An 18033-nucleotide genomic window follows, 5' to 3' on the forward strand; every position below is an offset into this window, starting at 1 on the left:
AAGTCAAACACATTCAAATAAAGCTTCTTGATTCAAATGAAAGTCAAATGCATTCTACAAAGCTAATTGAGTCAAATGAAAGTCAAACACATTCAAACAAAGCTTTTTGAATCAAATGAAAGTCAAATGCATTCAACAAAGCTAATTGAGTCAAATGAAAGTCAAACACATTCAAACATAGGTTCTTGATTCAAATGAAAGTCAAATGCATTCAACAAAGCTAATTGAGTCAAATGAAAGACAAACACTTTCAACAAAGCTTTTAGAATCAAATGAAAGTAAAACACATTCAAACAAAGCTTTTTGAATCAAATGAATGTCAAATGCATTCAACAAAGCTAATTGAGTCAAATGAAAGTCAAACACATTCAACAAAGCTAATTGAGTTAAAAGAAAGTCAAACACATTCAAACAAAGCTTTTTGAATCAAATGAAAGTCAAACACATTCTAACAAAGCTTTTTGAATCAAATGAAAATCAAATGAATTCAACAAAGCTAATTGACTCAAATGAAAGTCAAACACTTTCATCAAGGCATTTAGAATCAAATGAAAGTGAAATACATTCAAACAAAGCTTTTTAAATCAAATGAAAGTGAATTGCCTTCCACAATGCTAATTGAGTCAAATGAAAGTCAAACACATTCAAACAAAGCTTTTTGAATCAAATGAAAGTCAAATGCATTCAACAAAGCCAATTGAGTCAAATGAAAGTCAAACACATTCAAACATAGGTTCTTGATTCAAATGAAAGTCAAATGCATTCAACAAAGCTAATTGAGTCAAATGAAAGTCAAACACTTTCAACAAAGCTTTTAGAATCAAATGAAAGTAAAACACATTCAAACAAAGCTTTTTGAATCAAATGAAAGTCAAATGCATTCAACAAAGCTAATTGAGTCAAATGAAAGTCAAACAGTTTCAACTAAGCGTTTTGAATCAAATGAAAGTAAAAAACATTCAATCAAAGCTTTTTGAATCAAATTAAAGTCAATTGCATTCCACAATGCTAATTGAATCAAATGAAAGTCAAACACATTCAACAAAGCTAATTGAGTCAAAAGAAAGTCAAACACATTCAAACAAAGCTTTTTGAATCAAATGAAAGTAAAATGCATTCAACAAAGCTAATTGAGTCAAATGAAAGTCAAACACTTTCAACAAAGCTAATTGAGTCAAATGAAAGTCAAACACATTCAAACAAAGCTTTTTGAATCAAATGAAAGTCAAATGCATTCAACAAAGCTAATCGAGTCAAATGAAAGTCAAACAGTTTCAACTAAGCGTTTTGAATCAAATGAAAGTCAAAAACATTCAATCAAAGCTTTTTGAATCAAATTAAAGTCAATTGCATTCCACAATGCTAATTGAATCAAATGAAAGTCAAACACATTCAACAAAGCTAATTGAGTCAAAAGAAAGTCAAACACATTCAAACAAAGCTTTTTGAATCAAATGAAAGTAAAATGCATTCAACAAAGCTAATTGAGTCAAATGAAAGTCAAACACTTTCAACAAAGCTAATTGAGTCAAATGAAAGTCAAACACATTCAAACAAAGCTTTTTGATTCAAATGAAAGTCAAATGCAATCAACAAAGCTAATTGAGTCAAATGAAAGTCAAACACTTTCAACAAAGCTTTTAGAATCAAATGAAAGTCAAACACATTCAAACAAAGCTTTTGAATCAAATGAAAATCAAATGAATTCAACAAAGCTAATTAAGTCAAACACTTTCATCAAAGCTTTTAGAATCAAATGAAAGTCAAATACATTCAAACAAAGCTTTTTAAATCAAATGAAAGTGAATTGCATTCCACAATGCTAATTGAGTCAAATGAAAGTCAAACACATTCAAACAAAGCTTTTTGAATCAAATGAAAGTCAAATGCATTCAACAAAGCCAATTGAGTCAAATGAAAGTCAAACACATTCAAACATAGGTTCTTGATTCAAATGAAAGTCAAATGCATTCAACAAAGCTAATTGAGTCAAATGAAAGTCAAACACATTCAACAAAGCTTTTAGAACCAAATGAAAGTAAAACACATTCAAACAAAGCTTTTTGAATCAAATGAATGTCAATGCATTCAACAAAGCTAATTGAGTCAAATGAAAGTCAAACACATTCAACAAAGCTAATTGAGTTAAAAGAAAGTCAAACACATTCAAACAAAGCTTTTTGAATCAAATGAAAGTCAAATGCATTCAACAAAGCCAATTGAGTCAAATGAAAGTCAAACACATTCAAACAAAGCTTTTTGAATCAAATGAAAGTCAAATGCATTCAACAAAGCTAATTGAGTCAAATGAAAGTCAAACACTTTCAACAAAGCTAATTGAGTCAAATGAAAGTCAAACACATTCAAACAAAGCTTTTTGATTCAAATGAAAGTCAAATGCATTCAACAAAGCTAATTGAGTCAAATGAAAGTCAAACACTTTCAACAAAGCTTTTAGAATCAAATGAAAGTCAAACACATTGTAACAAAGCTTTTTGAATCAAATGAATTTAACAAAGCTAATTGAGTCAAATGAAAGTGAAACACTTTCATCAAAGCTTTTAGAATCAAATGAAAGTCGAATACATTCAAACAAAGCTTTTTGAATCAAATTAAAGACAATTGCATTCCACAATGCTAATTGAGTCAAATGAAAGTGAAACACATTCAACGAAGCTAATTGAGTCAAATGAAAGTCAAACACATTCAAACAAAGCTTTTTGAATCAAATGAAAGTCAAATGCATTCAACAAAACCAATAAAGTCAAATGAAAGTCAAACACATTCAAACATAGCTTCTTGATTCAAATGAAAGTCAAATGCATTCAACAAAGCTAATCGAGTCAAATGAAAGTCAAACACTTTCAACAAAGCTTTTAGAATCCAATGAAAGTAAAACACATTCAAACTAAGCTTTTTGAATCAAATGAATGTCAAATGCATTCAACAAAGCTAATTGAGTCAAATGAAAGTCAAACACATTCAACAAAGCTAATTGAGTTAAAAGAAAGTCAAACACATTCAAACAAAGCTTTTTGAATCAAATGAAAGTCAAATGCATTCAACAAAGCCAATTGAGTCAAATGAAAGTCAAACACATTCAAACATAGGTTCTTGATTCAAATGAAAGTCAAATGCATTCAACAAAGCTAATTGAGTCAAATGAAAGTCAAACACTTTCAACAAAGCTTTTAGAATCAAATGAAAGTCAAACACATTCGAACAAAGCTTTTTGAATCAAATGAATGTCAAATGCATTCAACAAAGCTAATTGAGTCAAATGAAAGTCAAACACATTCAACAAAGTTAATTGAGTTAAAAGAAAGTCAAACACATTCTAACAAAGCTTTTTGAATCAAATGAAAGTCAAATGCATTCAACAAAGCCAATTGAGTCAAATGAAAGTCAAACACATTCAACAAAGCTTTTAAAATCAAATGAAAGTCAAATACATTCAAACAAAGCTTTTTGAATCAAACGCAAATCAAATGAATTCAACAAAGCTAATTGAGTCAAATGAAAGTCAAACACTTTCATCAAAGCTTTTAGAATAAAATGAAAGTCAAATACATTCAATCAAAGCTTTTTAAATCACATCGAAGTCAATTGCATTCCACAATGCTAATTGAGTCAAATGAAAGTCAAACACATTCAACGAAGCTAATTGAGTCAAATGAAAGTCAAACACATTCAAACAAAGCTTTTTGAATCAAATGAAAGTCAAATGCATTCAACAAAGCCAATTGACTCAAATGAAAGTCAAACACATTCAAATAAAGCTTCTTGATTAAAATGAAAGTTAAATGCATTCAACAAAGCTAATTGTGTCGAATGAAAGTCAAACACTTTCAACAAAGCTTTTAGAATCAAATGAAAGTCAAACACATTCAAACAAAGCTTTTTGAATCAAATGAAAGTCAAATGCATTCAACAAAGCTAATTGAGTCAAATGAAAGTCAAACACTTTCAACAAAGCATTTTGAATCAAATGAAAGTCAAATACATTCAATCAAAGCTTTTTGAATCAAATGAATGTCAATTGCATTCCACAATGCTAATTGAGTCAAATGAAAGTCAAACACATTCAACAAAGTTAATTGAGTTAAAAGAAAGTCAAACACATTCTAACAAAGCTTTTTGAATCAAATGAAAGTCAAATGCATTCAACAAAGCTAATTGAGTCAAATGATAGTCAAACACTTTCAACAAAGCTAATTAAGTCAAATGAAAGTCAAACACATTCAAACAAAGATTTTTGATTCAAATGAAAGTCAAATGCATTCAACAAAGCTAATTGAGTCAAATGAAAGTCAAACACATTCAACAAAGCTTTTAAAATCAAATGAAAGTCAAATACATTCAAACAAAGCTTTTTGAATCAAACGAAAATCAAATGAATTCAACAAAGCTAATTGAGTCAAATGAAAGTCAAACACTTTCATCAAAGCTTTTAGAATAAAATGAAAGTCAAATACATTCAATCAAAGCTTTTTAAATCACATCGAAGTCAATTGCATTCCACAATGCTAATTGAGTCAAATGAAAGTCAAACACATTCAACGAAGCTAATTGAGTCAAATGAAAGTCAAACACATTCAAACAAAGCTTTTTGAATCAAATGAAAGTCAAATGCATTCAACAAAGCCAATTGAGTCAAATGAAAGTCAAACACATTCAAATAAAGCTTCTTGATTAAAATGAAAGTTAAATGCATTCAACAAAGCTAATTGTGTCGAATGAAAGTCAAACACTTTCAACAAAGCTTTTAGAATCAAATGAAAGTCAAACACATTCTAACAAAGCTTTTTGAATCAAATGAAAGTCAAATGCATTCAACAAAGTTAATTGAATCAAATGAAAGTCAAACACTTTCAACAAAGTTAATTGAGTCAAATGAAAGTCAAAAACATTCAAACAAAGCTTCTTGATTCAAATGAAAGTCAAATGCATTCAACAAAGCTAATTGAGTCAAATGAAAGTCAAACACTTTCAGCAAAGCGTTTAGAATCAAATGAAAGTCAAATACATTCAATCAAAGCATTTTGGATCAAACGAAAATCAAATGAATTCAACAAAGCTAATTGAGTCAAATGAAAGTCAAACAATTTCATCAAAGCTTTTAGAATAAAATTAAAGTCAAATACATTCAAACAAAGCTTTTTGAATCAAATCGAAGTCAAGCGCATTCCACAATGCTAATTGAGACAAATGAAAGTCAAACACATTCAACGAAGCTAAATGAGTCAAATGAAAGTCAAACACATTCAAACAAAGCTTTTTGAATTAAATGAAAGTCAAATGCATTCAACAAAGCCAATTGAGTAAAATGAAAGTCAAACACATTCAAATAAAGCTTCTTGATTCAAATGAAAGTCAAATGCATTCAACAAAGCTAATTGTGTCAAATGAAAGTCAAACACTTTCAACAAAGCTAATTGAGTCAAATGAAAGTCAAACACATTCAAACAAAGCTTTTTGATTCAAATGAAAGTCAAATGCATTCAACAAAGCTAAATTGAGTCAAATGAAAGTCAAACACTTTCAGCAAAGCGTTTAAAATCAAATGAAAGTCAAATACATTCAATCAAAACTTTTTGAATCAAATGAAAGTCAATTGCATTCAACAATGCTAATTGAATCAAATGAAAGTCAAACAAATTTAACAAAGCTAATTGAGTCAAAAGAAAGTCAAACACATTCAAACAAAGCTTTTTGAATCAAATGAAAGTAAAATGCATTCAACAAAGCTAATTGAGTCAAATGAAAGTCAAACACTTTCAACAAAGCTAATTGAGTCAAATGAAAGTCAAACACATTCAAACAAAGCTTTTTTATTCAAATGAAAGTCAAATGCAATCAACAAAGCTAATTGAGTCAAATGAAAGTCTAACACTTTCAACAAAGCTTTTAGAATCAAATGAATAGTCAAATACATTCAATCAAAGCTTTTTGAATCAAATGAAAGTCAATTGCATTCCACAATGCTAATTGAGTCAAATGAAAGTCAAACACATTCAACGAAGCCAATTGAGTTAAATGAAAGTCAAACACATTCAAACATAGCTTTTTGATTCAAATGAAAGTCAAATACATTCAACAAAGCTAATTGAGTCAAATGAAAGTCAAACACTTTCAACAAAGCTTTTAGAATCAAATGAAAGTAAAACACATTCAAACAAAAGCTTTTTGAATCAAATGAATGTCAAATGCATTCAACAAATCTAATTGAGCCAAATGAAAGTCAAACACATTCAACAAAGCTAATTTACTCAAAAGAAAGTCAAACACATTCAAACAAAGCTTTTTGAATCAAATGAAAGTCAAATGCATTCAACAAAGCCAATTGAGTCAAATGAAAGTCAAACACATTCAAATAAAGCTTCTTGATTCAAATGAAAGTCAAATGCATTCAACAAAGCTAATTGAGTCAAATGAAAGTCAAACACTTTCAACAAAGCTAATTGAGTCAAATGAAAGTCAAACACATTCAAACAAAGCTTTTTGATTCAAATGAAAGTCAAATGCATTCAACAAAGCTAATTGAGTCAAATGAAAGTCAAACACTTTCAACAAAGGTTTTAGAATCAAATGAAAGTCAAACACATTCAAACAAAGGTTTTTGAATCAAATGAAAATCAAATGAATTCAACAAAGCTAATTGAGTCAAATGAAAGTCAAACACTTTCATCAAAGCTTTTAGAATTAAATGAAAGTCAAATACATTCAAACACAGCTTTTTGATTCAAATGAAAGTCAAATGCATTCAACAAAGCTAATTGAGTCAAATGAAAGTCAAACACATTCAACAAAGCTAATTGAGTTAAAAGAAAGTCAAACACATTCAAACAAATCTCTTTGAATCAAATGAAAGTCAAATGCGTTCAACAAAGCCAATTGAGTCAAATGAAAGTCAAACACATTCAAACAAAGCTTCTTGATTCAAATGAAAGTCAAATGCATTCAACAAAGCTAATTGAGTCTGACCAATATGGTCAAGACTCTAATGATCATGTTCAAGATAGTCAAGGGTCAATTGTCCAAGATGAAGAGGTTCAAAACGGTGTTAGTGTTCAAGGTGATAAAGAATTATTTTTGTCCAAATCTTTCTTTAATCCTATGCACGGTTTTGGTCCAAATATTCTTACAAGGGGTTGCACTTCACTTAGTGTAATTAACCTTGTAGAAAGTATCTAAATTGGTGGCGGTTTGGGCGTGTTTCATGCTAGCCGTTTGGAGACTTTGTGAGCTGTTTAAAGAGGCGTGTTTCATGGCACTTGTTGGGCGTGAATTATGGAGTTTGTTGGCTGAATATTGCACCTCATTATTTGGGGGTTATGTGTGTTTAAATTCAGAGTTGTTGCTAGAATAAAGGGGCGTGAATCAAGGAATTAAAATGGGAGTTACAAGCTTGAAGAATGGAGCTGTTTTGGGCGTGTGATTGATGCTCTTTGGATGCTTATTTTGGCTGGTCGTTTTTCCTTGTTTCAAGCCTAGTCCTTAGCATAATTTTATTAGCTTAATTAAGTGTGTAATGGAGATGAATGTGGACGCATATTAGCCACCTAATTCTCCTTAGTTTTGTTGTCTTTTTATTTTATTTTGTTAATTAAGTTAGGCAAGTGAAAGGGTTGTAATGAATGATGTAAGTGCTATATATAGCATACTTTGATTGAATGAAAAAATCATCCAAGAATATTTGCCTAAAACGTGAGTTTTGTTAATTGAAGTGACTTGTGTTTAGTTCACTTTGCTGTCCAAATTTGAGTGTCCAAATTTGAAGAGTGTTAATTTTGGTGAGAGTTCCCAAGGTTAAGACTTGTAGTTTGTGATTTGGTGAGAGTTCCCTTATCTAAACTACCCCAAGCAATTGAGTGAGAGTTCCTCTTTGCTATATCCTTAGCTTAGGGTGAGTGTTCCCCTAACTAAACTAATCATCCTAAAACAATACTTAAAATTCGATTGACCTTCTTTAAATCATCTTTTGTAACAAGGTTTCTCATCTTGTTTACACATCATTTGGCGCGTCAGGTAGGGGGAGTTTTTTTCTAAATACTTCCAAAGGGGTCGAATACCTACACACCATGGGAGAGAATCCAGATTTGAGGGTAGCATTGGAAGCTCTCAACCGTTCCATTGCTAGTCAAGAAAGGTTGGCCGAAACCAATGCCAATCTACAAGGGAATCTTGCTGCCTTGATGGCAAGACTCATGAACGAGCAAGATAGAAGAGATCAAGGTGAAGAACCTCCACCTAGGAGGGAGGATAGGAGTCTCAAAGTGGACGTTCCATCCTTTGATGGTTCACTTGATCCTGAGAAGTACTTGGAGTGGGAGAAATCCTTAGAAAGATACTTTGAGTACAAGGGCATCCTTGAGGAAGTCCAACAGTACAAGATAGCCAAAGTCAAACTGAAGGGCTATGGTGACAGTTGGTTGCAAGGAGAACAAAGGGCACGTACCCTTAGGGGTAAGGCTCACATTTCCACTTGGGAAAAGCTGAAGAAAAGGATGAGAGATCGTTTCATTCCTCACAATTACAAGCAAAGTCAATATGTGAAGTGGAGTACTTTGCAACAGAATGGTGACCCTGTAGAAGACTACATCAAAGAGTTTGATAGGCTTGCTATTGTATGTGAAGTTACGGAGAATGAAGAACTCAAGATGGGACGTTTCGTGGCTGGTTTGGATCAAGAGTTGCAAGAGAAACTCGAAGGTTACACCAATTTAACCTTTGTTGAAGCTTGTAAACTTGTGGTCAAATTTGATTCAAAAAGGAAGAAGAAGAAGCCGTTTGTCACCCCTCAAATGGCACGAAAACCCACCTTCCCTACAAAGGAGGGTTCTCCTTCTATCAAAACTAATGAGCCACCTAAGAAGAACACAAAAGACTTCAAGCTTAGTGACATTGTGTGTTACAAGTGTGGAGGTAGAGGACACTACAAAAAAGATTGTCCTAATTCAAGAGCCTTAACCATGCAAGAGGTTAAACTCATAGCCACCCAAAACATCAATTGGGAGGAAATTGAGACTGAAGAAGGGGAGGCCGAAACTCCCAATGAAGAGGATGAAGATAGTGATTGCTTTCCTGAGAAGGAGGACAAGACCAACCTAGTGGTGAGAAGGGCATTGCAAGCTCGTGTGGAGGAACCTTTGGCGCCACAAAGACAACACATTTTCATCACCAAATGTAAAATTGGTGACGAGGTATGTGATTTGATTATTGATGGGGGTAGTGAGGCTAATACTGTGTCAAAAACTTTAGTGTCTAGACTTGGTCTTACCACCACTAATCATCCACACCCTTACAAGTTGAGTTGGTTAGATTCTAATGCTAGTACCGGGGTTAGAAAGCAATGCATGGTGAATTTTTCTATTGGTTCATATCATGATAATCAATTGTGTGATGTTGTTTTAATGGATGCTTGTCACATTCTTCTTGGTAGACCATGGCAATCTGATAAAAAATCAATTCATGATGGGTACCATAACACTTACACTATCACTCACCAAGGGAAACAAAAAAAATTGCATCCATTACCACCCCCACGGTTTTTACAACCACAAAAACCACAAATTTCTTTGTTGTCTTGTAAAGAATTTGAGAGGGAGTTTGAAGGTGAGGAAGAGATATTCATGTTGTACTCTAAAGAAATCCATGAAAAATTTGTGAGTCAAAATCCTAAACTTGCAAAATTGATTAAGGAGTTTGAGGATGTTTTTCCTGATGAGTTACCTAAGGGATTACCACCCTTGAGAGGAATTGAGCATCAAATTGATCTCATTCCAGGCGCACCTCTACCAAATAAACCTGCCTATAGATGTAACCCTTTAGAAACTAAGGAGTTGCAAAGACAAATTGAAGAATTGATGGGTATGGGTTATGTACGTGAGTCTATGAGTCCATGTGCGGTTCCTGCTTTGTTGGTCCCTAAAAAGGATGGTACTTGGCGCATGTGTATTGATAGTAGAGCTGTTAACAATATTACTATCAAGTACAGGTTTCCAATTCCAAGACTTGATGATATGTTGGACGAATTGAGTGGTTCAAAACTATTCTCAAAGGTTGATTTGAGAAGTGGTTACCATCAAATTCGTATGAGGGAAGGTGATGAATGGAAGACTGCATTCAAGACAAAGCATGGGTTGTATGAATGGCTCGTGATGCCGTTTGGTCTTACAAATGCCCCTAGCACTTTCATGAGGTTGATGAACGAGGTGTTGAGGCCATTTCTTGGCAAGTTCGTGGTGGTGTACCTTGATGATATCCTTATTTACTCTAAAAATGAGGATGAACATTTAGATCATCTATTTCAAGTTTTTTCTGTTTTGAGAGAGCAAAAATTGTATGGAAAACTTGAAAAATGTGATTTTATGTTATATGAGGTCACTTTTCTTGGTTACATAGTTTCAGGTGATGGCGTGAAGGTGGATCCTTGCAAGATTGAAGCAATTCAGTCATGGCCTAGTCCTAAGACACTCACGGAGGTCCGTTCTTTCCATGGCCTAGCTTCTTTCTATAGAAGATTCATCAAGAATTTTAGCACACTCATGGCTCCTATAACTGAGTGTACTAAAAAGGGGACGTTTGAGTGGACTCCACAAGCTCAAAATGCGTTTGAAACCGTCAAGGAGAAGATGTGCAACACTCCTATTCTTGCGCTCCCGGATTTTTCCAAACCATTTGAAGTTGAATGTGATGCAAGTGGGAAGGGGATTGGAGCAGTTTTGATTCAAGAAGGGCGTCCAATTGCATATTTCAGTGAGAAGTTGAGTCAAGGCAAGTTGAATTATTCCACCTATGATAAAGAGTTCTATGCTATGGTACGAGCTCTAGATCATTGGTCACATTACTTGAGGCCACAACCGTTCATATTGCATTCCGATCATGAGTCCTTGAGATTTATTCATGGTCAAAAGAAGTTGAATTCGAGACATGCTAAATGGGTAGAATTCTTGCAATCATTTAACTTTTCCTCTAAATACAAGAGTGGAAAGGCTAATGTTGTTGCGGATGCCTTATCTAGGAGGCATAATTTGCTTGGTGTTGTTGAAGCAAAGGTCCTTGGTTTTGATTTGATCAAGGAATACTACAAGGAAGATGGCGATTTTAATGGCATCTTAGAGAAGTGTGTTCATGGAGTATATGATTTATTTTCCTTACATGATGGCTTTCTTTTTAAGGGAAATAGATTATGCATTCCTAAGTGTCCAATTAGAAGCTTGTTGATTCATGAGGCTCATGGAGGAGGTCTAGCTGGTCACGTTGGGATTCAAAAAACAATGGAGCTTCTTCAAGCTCACTTTTATTGGCCAAAAATGTTAGCCACGGTTCATCATGTGGTTAGTCGTTGTTCTACTTGTCAAAGGGCCAAGATGGTGTTTCACAAAGGTCTTTACAAGCCATTGCCAATTCCGGAAAGACCTTGGGAAGATATAAGCATGGATTTCATTGTGGCTTTACCTAGGACTCAAAGGGGTAAAGACTCAATCATGGTGGTTGTTGATCGATTTTCAAAGATGGCTCACTTCATTCCTTGCCATAAAACTGAAGATGCCATGAAAGTGGCTAAGTTATATTTTGAAGAAGTGGTTCGTTTTCATGGGGTGCCACGCACCATTGTGTCTGATCGTGATACAAAGTTCCTTAGTCATTTTTGGAAGTCCATATGGCGCCTAATGGGAACAAAGCTACTATTTTCTACTTCACACCATCCACAAACCGATGGGCAAACAGAAGTGGTGAATAGGATACTTGGTTCTTTGCTTAGGACCTTGGTTAGTAAGAGTACTAAGGATTGGGATGTCAAGTTAGCTCATGCCGAGTTTGCTTACAATAGGACTCCTAGTGCTACTACAAAGTACTCTCCTTTTGAGGTGGTCTATGGTGTCAATCCTTATGTTCCTATTGATCTCATAGCTTTGCCACAAGACAAATTCGTTCATGGTGGAGCTAAGGAACAAGCCGAGTTCATGTTAAAGGTCCACAAGGAAGTTAGGAAGAACATTGAGAAAGCAAATGAAGTCTACAAAAAACAAGCCAACAAGAGAGTGAAAAATGTGAAGCAATTCGAAGTTGGTGACTTAGTGTGGATTTACATGAGAAAAGAGAGATTTCCTAGCAAAAGAAAGAACAAGTTAATGCCAAGAGCCGAGGGTCCATTTGAGATCGTGGGGAAGGTCAATGACAATGCATACAAAGTTGATTTGGGAGGCCAATTTGGTGTCTCAAGTACATTCAACGTTGGTGATCTTGCTCCTTACCTTGATGATGACGAATTGAGGGCAATTCCTTTTGAAGAAGGGGAGGATGACCAATATGGTCAAGACTCTAATGATCATGTTCAAGATAGTCAAGGGTCAATTGTCCAAGATGAAGAGGTTCAAAACGGTGTTAGTGTTCAAGGTGATAAAGAATTATTTTTGTCCAAATCTTTCTTTAATCCTATGCACGGTTTTGGTCCAAATATTCTTACAAGGGGTTGCACTTCACTTAGTGTAATTAACCTTGTAGAAAGTATCTAAATTGGTGGCGGTTTGGGCGTGTTTCATGCTAGCCGTTTGGAGACTTTGTGAGCTGTTTAAAGAGGCGTGTTTCATGGCACTTGTTGGGCGTGAATTATGGAGTTTGTTGGCTGAATATTGCACCTCATTATTTGGGGGTTATGTGTGTTTAAATTCAGAGTTGTTGCTAGAATAAAGGGGCGTGAATCAAGGAATTAAAATGGGAGTTACAAGCTTGAAGAATGGAGCTGTTTTGGGCGTGTGATTGATGCTCTTTGGATGCTTATTTTGGCTGGTCGTTTTTCCTTGTTTCAAGCCTAGTCCTTAGCATAATTTTATTAGCTTAATTAAGTGTGTAATGGAGATGAATGTGGACGCATATTAGCCACCTAATTCTCCTTAGTTTTGTTGTCTTTTTATTTTATTTTGTTAATTAAGTTAGGCAAGTGAAAGGGTTGTAATGAATGATGTAAGTGCTATATATAGCATACTTTGATTGAATGAAAAAATCATCCAAGAATATTTGCCTAAAACGTGAGTTTTGTTAATTGAAGTGACTTGTGTTTAGTTCACTTTGCTGTCCAAATTTGAGTGTCCAAATTTGAAGAGTGTTAATTTTGGTGAGAGTTCCCAAGGTTAAGACTTGTAGTTTGTGATTTGGTGAGAGTTCCCTTATCTAAACTACCCCAAGCAATTGAGTGAGAGTTCCTCTTTGCTATATCCTTAGCTTAGGGTGAGTGTTCCCCTAACTAAACTAATCATCCTAAAACAATACTTAAAATTCGATTGACCTTCTTTAAATCATCTTTTGTAACAAGGTTTCTCATCTTGTTTACACATCAGAGTCAAATGAAACTCAAACACTTTCAACAAAGCATTTAGAATCAAATGAATAGTCAAATACATTCAATCAAAGCTTTTTGAATCAAATGAAAGTCAATTGCATTCCACAATGCTAATTAAGTCAAATGAAAGTCAAACACATTCAACAAAGCTAATTGAGTCAAAAGAAAGTCAAACACATTCAAACAAAGCTTTTTGAATCAAATGAAAGTCAAATGCATTCAACAAAGCCAATTGAGTCAAATGAAAGTCAAACACATTCAAACATAGCTTCTTGATTCAAATGAAAGTCAAATGCATTCTACAAATCTAATTGAGTCAAATGAAAGTCAAACACTTTCAACAAAGCGATTAGAATCAAATGAAAGTCAAATACATTCAATCAAAGTTTTTTGAATCAAATGAAAGTCAATTGCATTCAACATTGCTAATTAAGTCAACTGAAAGTCAAACACATTCAACAAAGCTAATTGAGTCAAAAGAAAGTCAAACGCATTCAAACAAAGCTTTTTGAATCAAATGAAAGTCAAATGCATTCAACAAATCTAATTGAGTCAAATGAAAGTCCAACACTTTAAACAAAGCTAATTGAGTCAAATGAAAGTCAAACACATTCAAACAAAGCTTTTTGATTCATATGAAAGTCAAATGCATTCAACAAAGCTAATTGAGTTAAATGAAAGTCAAACACTTTCAACAAAGCTTTTAGAGTCAAATGAAACTCAAATACATTCAAACAAAGCTTTTTGAATCAAACGAAAATCAAATGAATTCAACAAAGCTAATTGAGTCAAATGAAAGTCAAACACATTCAAACAAAGCTTTTTGAATCAAATCGAAGTCAATTGCATTCTACAATGGTAATTGAGTCAAATGAAAGTCAAACACATTCAACTTAGCTAATTGAGTCAAATGAAAGTCAAACACATTCAAACAAAGCTTTTTGAATCAAATGAAAGTCAAATGCATTCAACAAAGGTAATTGAGTCAAATGAAAGTCAAACACATTCAAATAAAGCTTCTTGATTCAAATGAAAGTCAAATGCATTCAACAAAGCTAATTGTGTCAAATGAAAGTCAAACACTTTCAACAAAGCTTTTAGAATCAACTGAAAGTCAAACACATTCAAACAAAGCTTTTTGAATCAAATGAAAGTCAAATGCATTCAACAAAGCTAATTGAGTCAAATGAAAGTCAAACACTTTCAACAAAGCGTTTTGAATCAAATGAAAGTCAAATACATTCAATCAAAGCTTTTTGAATCAAATGAAAGTCAATTGCATTCAACAATGCTAATTGAATCAAATGAAAGTCAAACGAATTTAACAAAGCTAATTGAGTCAAAAGAAAGTCAAACACATTCAAACAAAGCTTTTTGAATCAAATGAAAGTAAAATGCATTCAACAAAGCTAATTGAGTCAAATGAAAGTCAAACACTTTCAACAAAGCTAATTGAGTCAAATGAAAGTCAAACACATTCAAACAAAGCTTTTTTATTCAAATGAAAGTCAAATGCAATCAACAAAGCTAATTGAGTCAAATGAAAGTCTAACACTTTCAACAAAGCTTTTAGAATCAAATGAATAGTCAAATACATTCAATCAAAGCTTTTTGAATCAAATGAAAGTCAATTGCATTCCACAATGCTAATTGAGTCAAATGAAAGTCAAACACATTCAACGAAGCCAATTGAGTTAAATGAAAGTCAAACACATTCAAACATAGCTTTTTGATTCAAATGAAAGTCAAATACATTCAACAAAGCTAATTGAGTCAAATGAAAGTCAAACACTTTCAACAAAGCTTTTAGAATCAAATGAAAGTAAAACACATTCAAACAAAAGCTTTTTGAATCAAATGAATGTCAAATGCATTCAACAAATCTAATTGAGCCAAATGAAAGTCAAACACATTCAACAAAGCTAATTGACTTAAAAGAAAGTCAAACACATTCAAACAAAGCTTTATGAATCAAATGAAAGTCAAATGCATTCAACAAAGCCAATTGAGTCAAATGAAAGTCAAACACATTCAAATAAAGCTTCTTGATTCAAATGAAAGTCAAATGCATTCAACAAAGCTAATTGAGTCAAATGAAAGTCAAACACTTTCAACAAAGCTAATTGAGTCAAATGAAAGTCAAACACATTCAAACAAAGCTTTTTGATTCAAATGAAAGTCAAATGCATTCAACAAAGCTAATTGAGTCAAATGAAAGTCAAACACTTTCAACAAAGGTTTTAGAATCAAATGAAAGTCAAACACATTCAAACAAAGGTTTTTGAATCAAATGAAAATCAAATGAATTCAACAAAGCTAATTGAGTCAAATGAAAGTCAAACACTTTCATCAAAGCTTTTAGAATTAAATGAAAGTCAAATACATTCAAACAAAGCTTTTTGATTCAAATGAAAGTCAAATGCATTCAACAAAGCTAATTGAGTCAAATGAAAGTCAAACACATTCAACAAAGCTAATTGAGTTAAAAGAAAGTCAAACACATTCAAACAAATCTTTTTGAATCAAATGAAAGTCAAATGCATTCAACAAAGCCAATTGAGTCAAATGAAAGTCAAACACATTCAAACAAAGCTTCTTGATTCAAATGAAAGTCAAATGCATTCAACAAAGCTAATTGAGTCAAATGAAACTCAAACACTTTCAACAAAGCATTTAGAATCAAATGAATAGTCAAATACATTCAATCAAAGCTTTTTGAATCAAATGAAAGTCAATTGCATTCCACAATGCTAATTAAGTCAAATGAAAGTCAAACACATTCAACAAAGCTAATTGAGTCAAAAGAAAGCCAAACACATTCAAACAAAGCTTTTTGAATCAAATGAAAGTCAAATGCATTCAACAAAGCTAATTGAGTCAAATGAAAGTCAAACACTTTCAACAAAACTAATTGAGTCAAATGAAAGTCAAACACATTCAAACAAAGCTTTTTGATTCTAATGAAAGTCAAATGCATTCAACAAAGCTAATTGAGTTAAATGAAAGTCAAAAACTTTCAACAAAGCTTTCAGAATCAAACGAAAATCAAATGAATTCAACAAAGCTAATTGAGTCAAATGAAAGTCAAACACTTTCATCAAAGCTTTTAGAATAAAATGAAAGTCAAATACATTCAAACAAAGCTTTTTGAATCAAATCGAAGTCAATTGCATTCTACAATGCTAATTGAGTCAAATTAAAGTCAAACACATTCAACGAAGCTAATTGAGTCAAATGAAAGTCAAACACGTTCAAATAAAGCTTTTTGAATCAAATGAATGTCAAATGCATTCAACAAAGCCAATTGAGTCAAATGAAAGTCAAACACATTCAAATAAAGCTTCTTGATTCAAATGAAAGTTAAATGCATTCAACAAAGCTAATTGAGTCAAATGAAAGTCAAACACATTCAAACAAAGCTTTTTGAATCAAATGAAAGTCAAATGCATTCAACAAAGCTAATTGAATCAAATGAAAGTCAAACACTTTCAACAAAGCATTTAGAATCAAATGAAAGTCAATTGCATTCCAAAATGATAATTGAGTCAAATGAAAGTCAAACACATTCAACAAAGCTAATTGAGTCAAAATAAAGTCAAACACATTCAAACAAAGCTTTTTGAATCAAATGAAAGTAAAATGCATTCAACAAAGCTAATTCAGTCAAATGAAAGTCAAACACTTTCAACAAAGCTAATTGAGTCAAAATAAAGTCAAACACATTCTAACAAAGCTTTTTGAATCAAATGAAAGTAAAATGCATTCAACAAAGCTAATTGAGTCAAATGAAAGTCAAACACTTTCAACAAAGCTAATTGAGTCAAATGAAAGTCAAACACATTCAAACAAAGCTAATTGAGTCAAATGAAAGTCAAATGCATTCAACTAATCTAATTGAGTCAAATGAAAGTCAAACACTTTCAACAAAGCTTTTAGAATCAAATGAAAGTCAAACACATTCAAACAAAGCTTTTTGAATCAAATGAAAATCAAATGAATTCAACAAAGCTAATTGGGTCAAATGAAAGTCAAATGCATTCAACAAATCTAATTGAGTCAAATGAAAGTCAAACACTTTCAACAAAGCTTTTAGAATCAAATGAAAGTCAAACACATTCTAACAAAGCTTTTTGAATCAAATGAAAATCAAACGAATTCAACAAAGCTAATTGAGTCAAATGAAAGTCAAACACTTTCATCAAAGCTTTTAGAATCAAATGAAAGTCAAATACATTCCAACAAAGCTTTTTGAATCAAATGAAAATGAATTGCATTCCACAATGCTAATTAAGTCAAATGAAAGTCAAACACATTCAAACAAAGCTTTTTGAATCAAATGAAAGTCAAATGCATTCAACAAAGCCAATTGAGTCAAATGAAAGTCAAACACATTCAAACATAGCTTCTTGATTCAAATAAAAGTCAAATGCATTCAACAAAGCTAATTGAGTCAAATGAAAGTCAAACACTTTCAACAAAGCTTTTAGAATCAAATGAAAGTAAAAGACATTCAAACAAAGCTTTTTGAATCAAATGAATGTCAAATGCATTCAACAAAGCTAATTGAGTAAAATGAAAGTCAAACACATTCAACAAAGCTAATTGAGGTAAAAGAAAGTCAAACACATTCAAACAAAGCTTTTTGAATCAAATGAAAGTCAAATGCATTCAACAAAGCCAATTGAGTC

This window comes from Chenopodium album, chromosome 23, assembly GCF_948465745.1.
Source record: "Chenopodium album chromosome 23, dcCheAlbu1.1, whole genome shotgun sequence".
Classification (NCBI taxonomy): Eukaryota; Viridiplantae; Streptophyta; class Magnoliopsida; order Caryophyllales; family Amaranthaceae; genus Chenopodium; species Chenopodium album.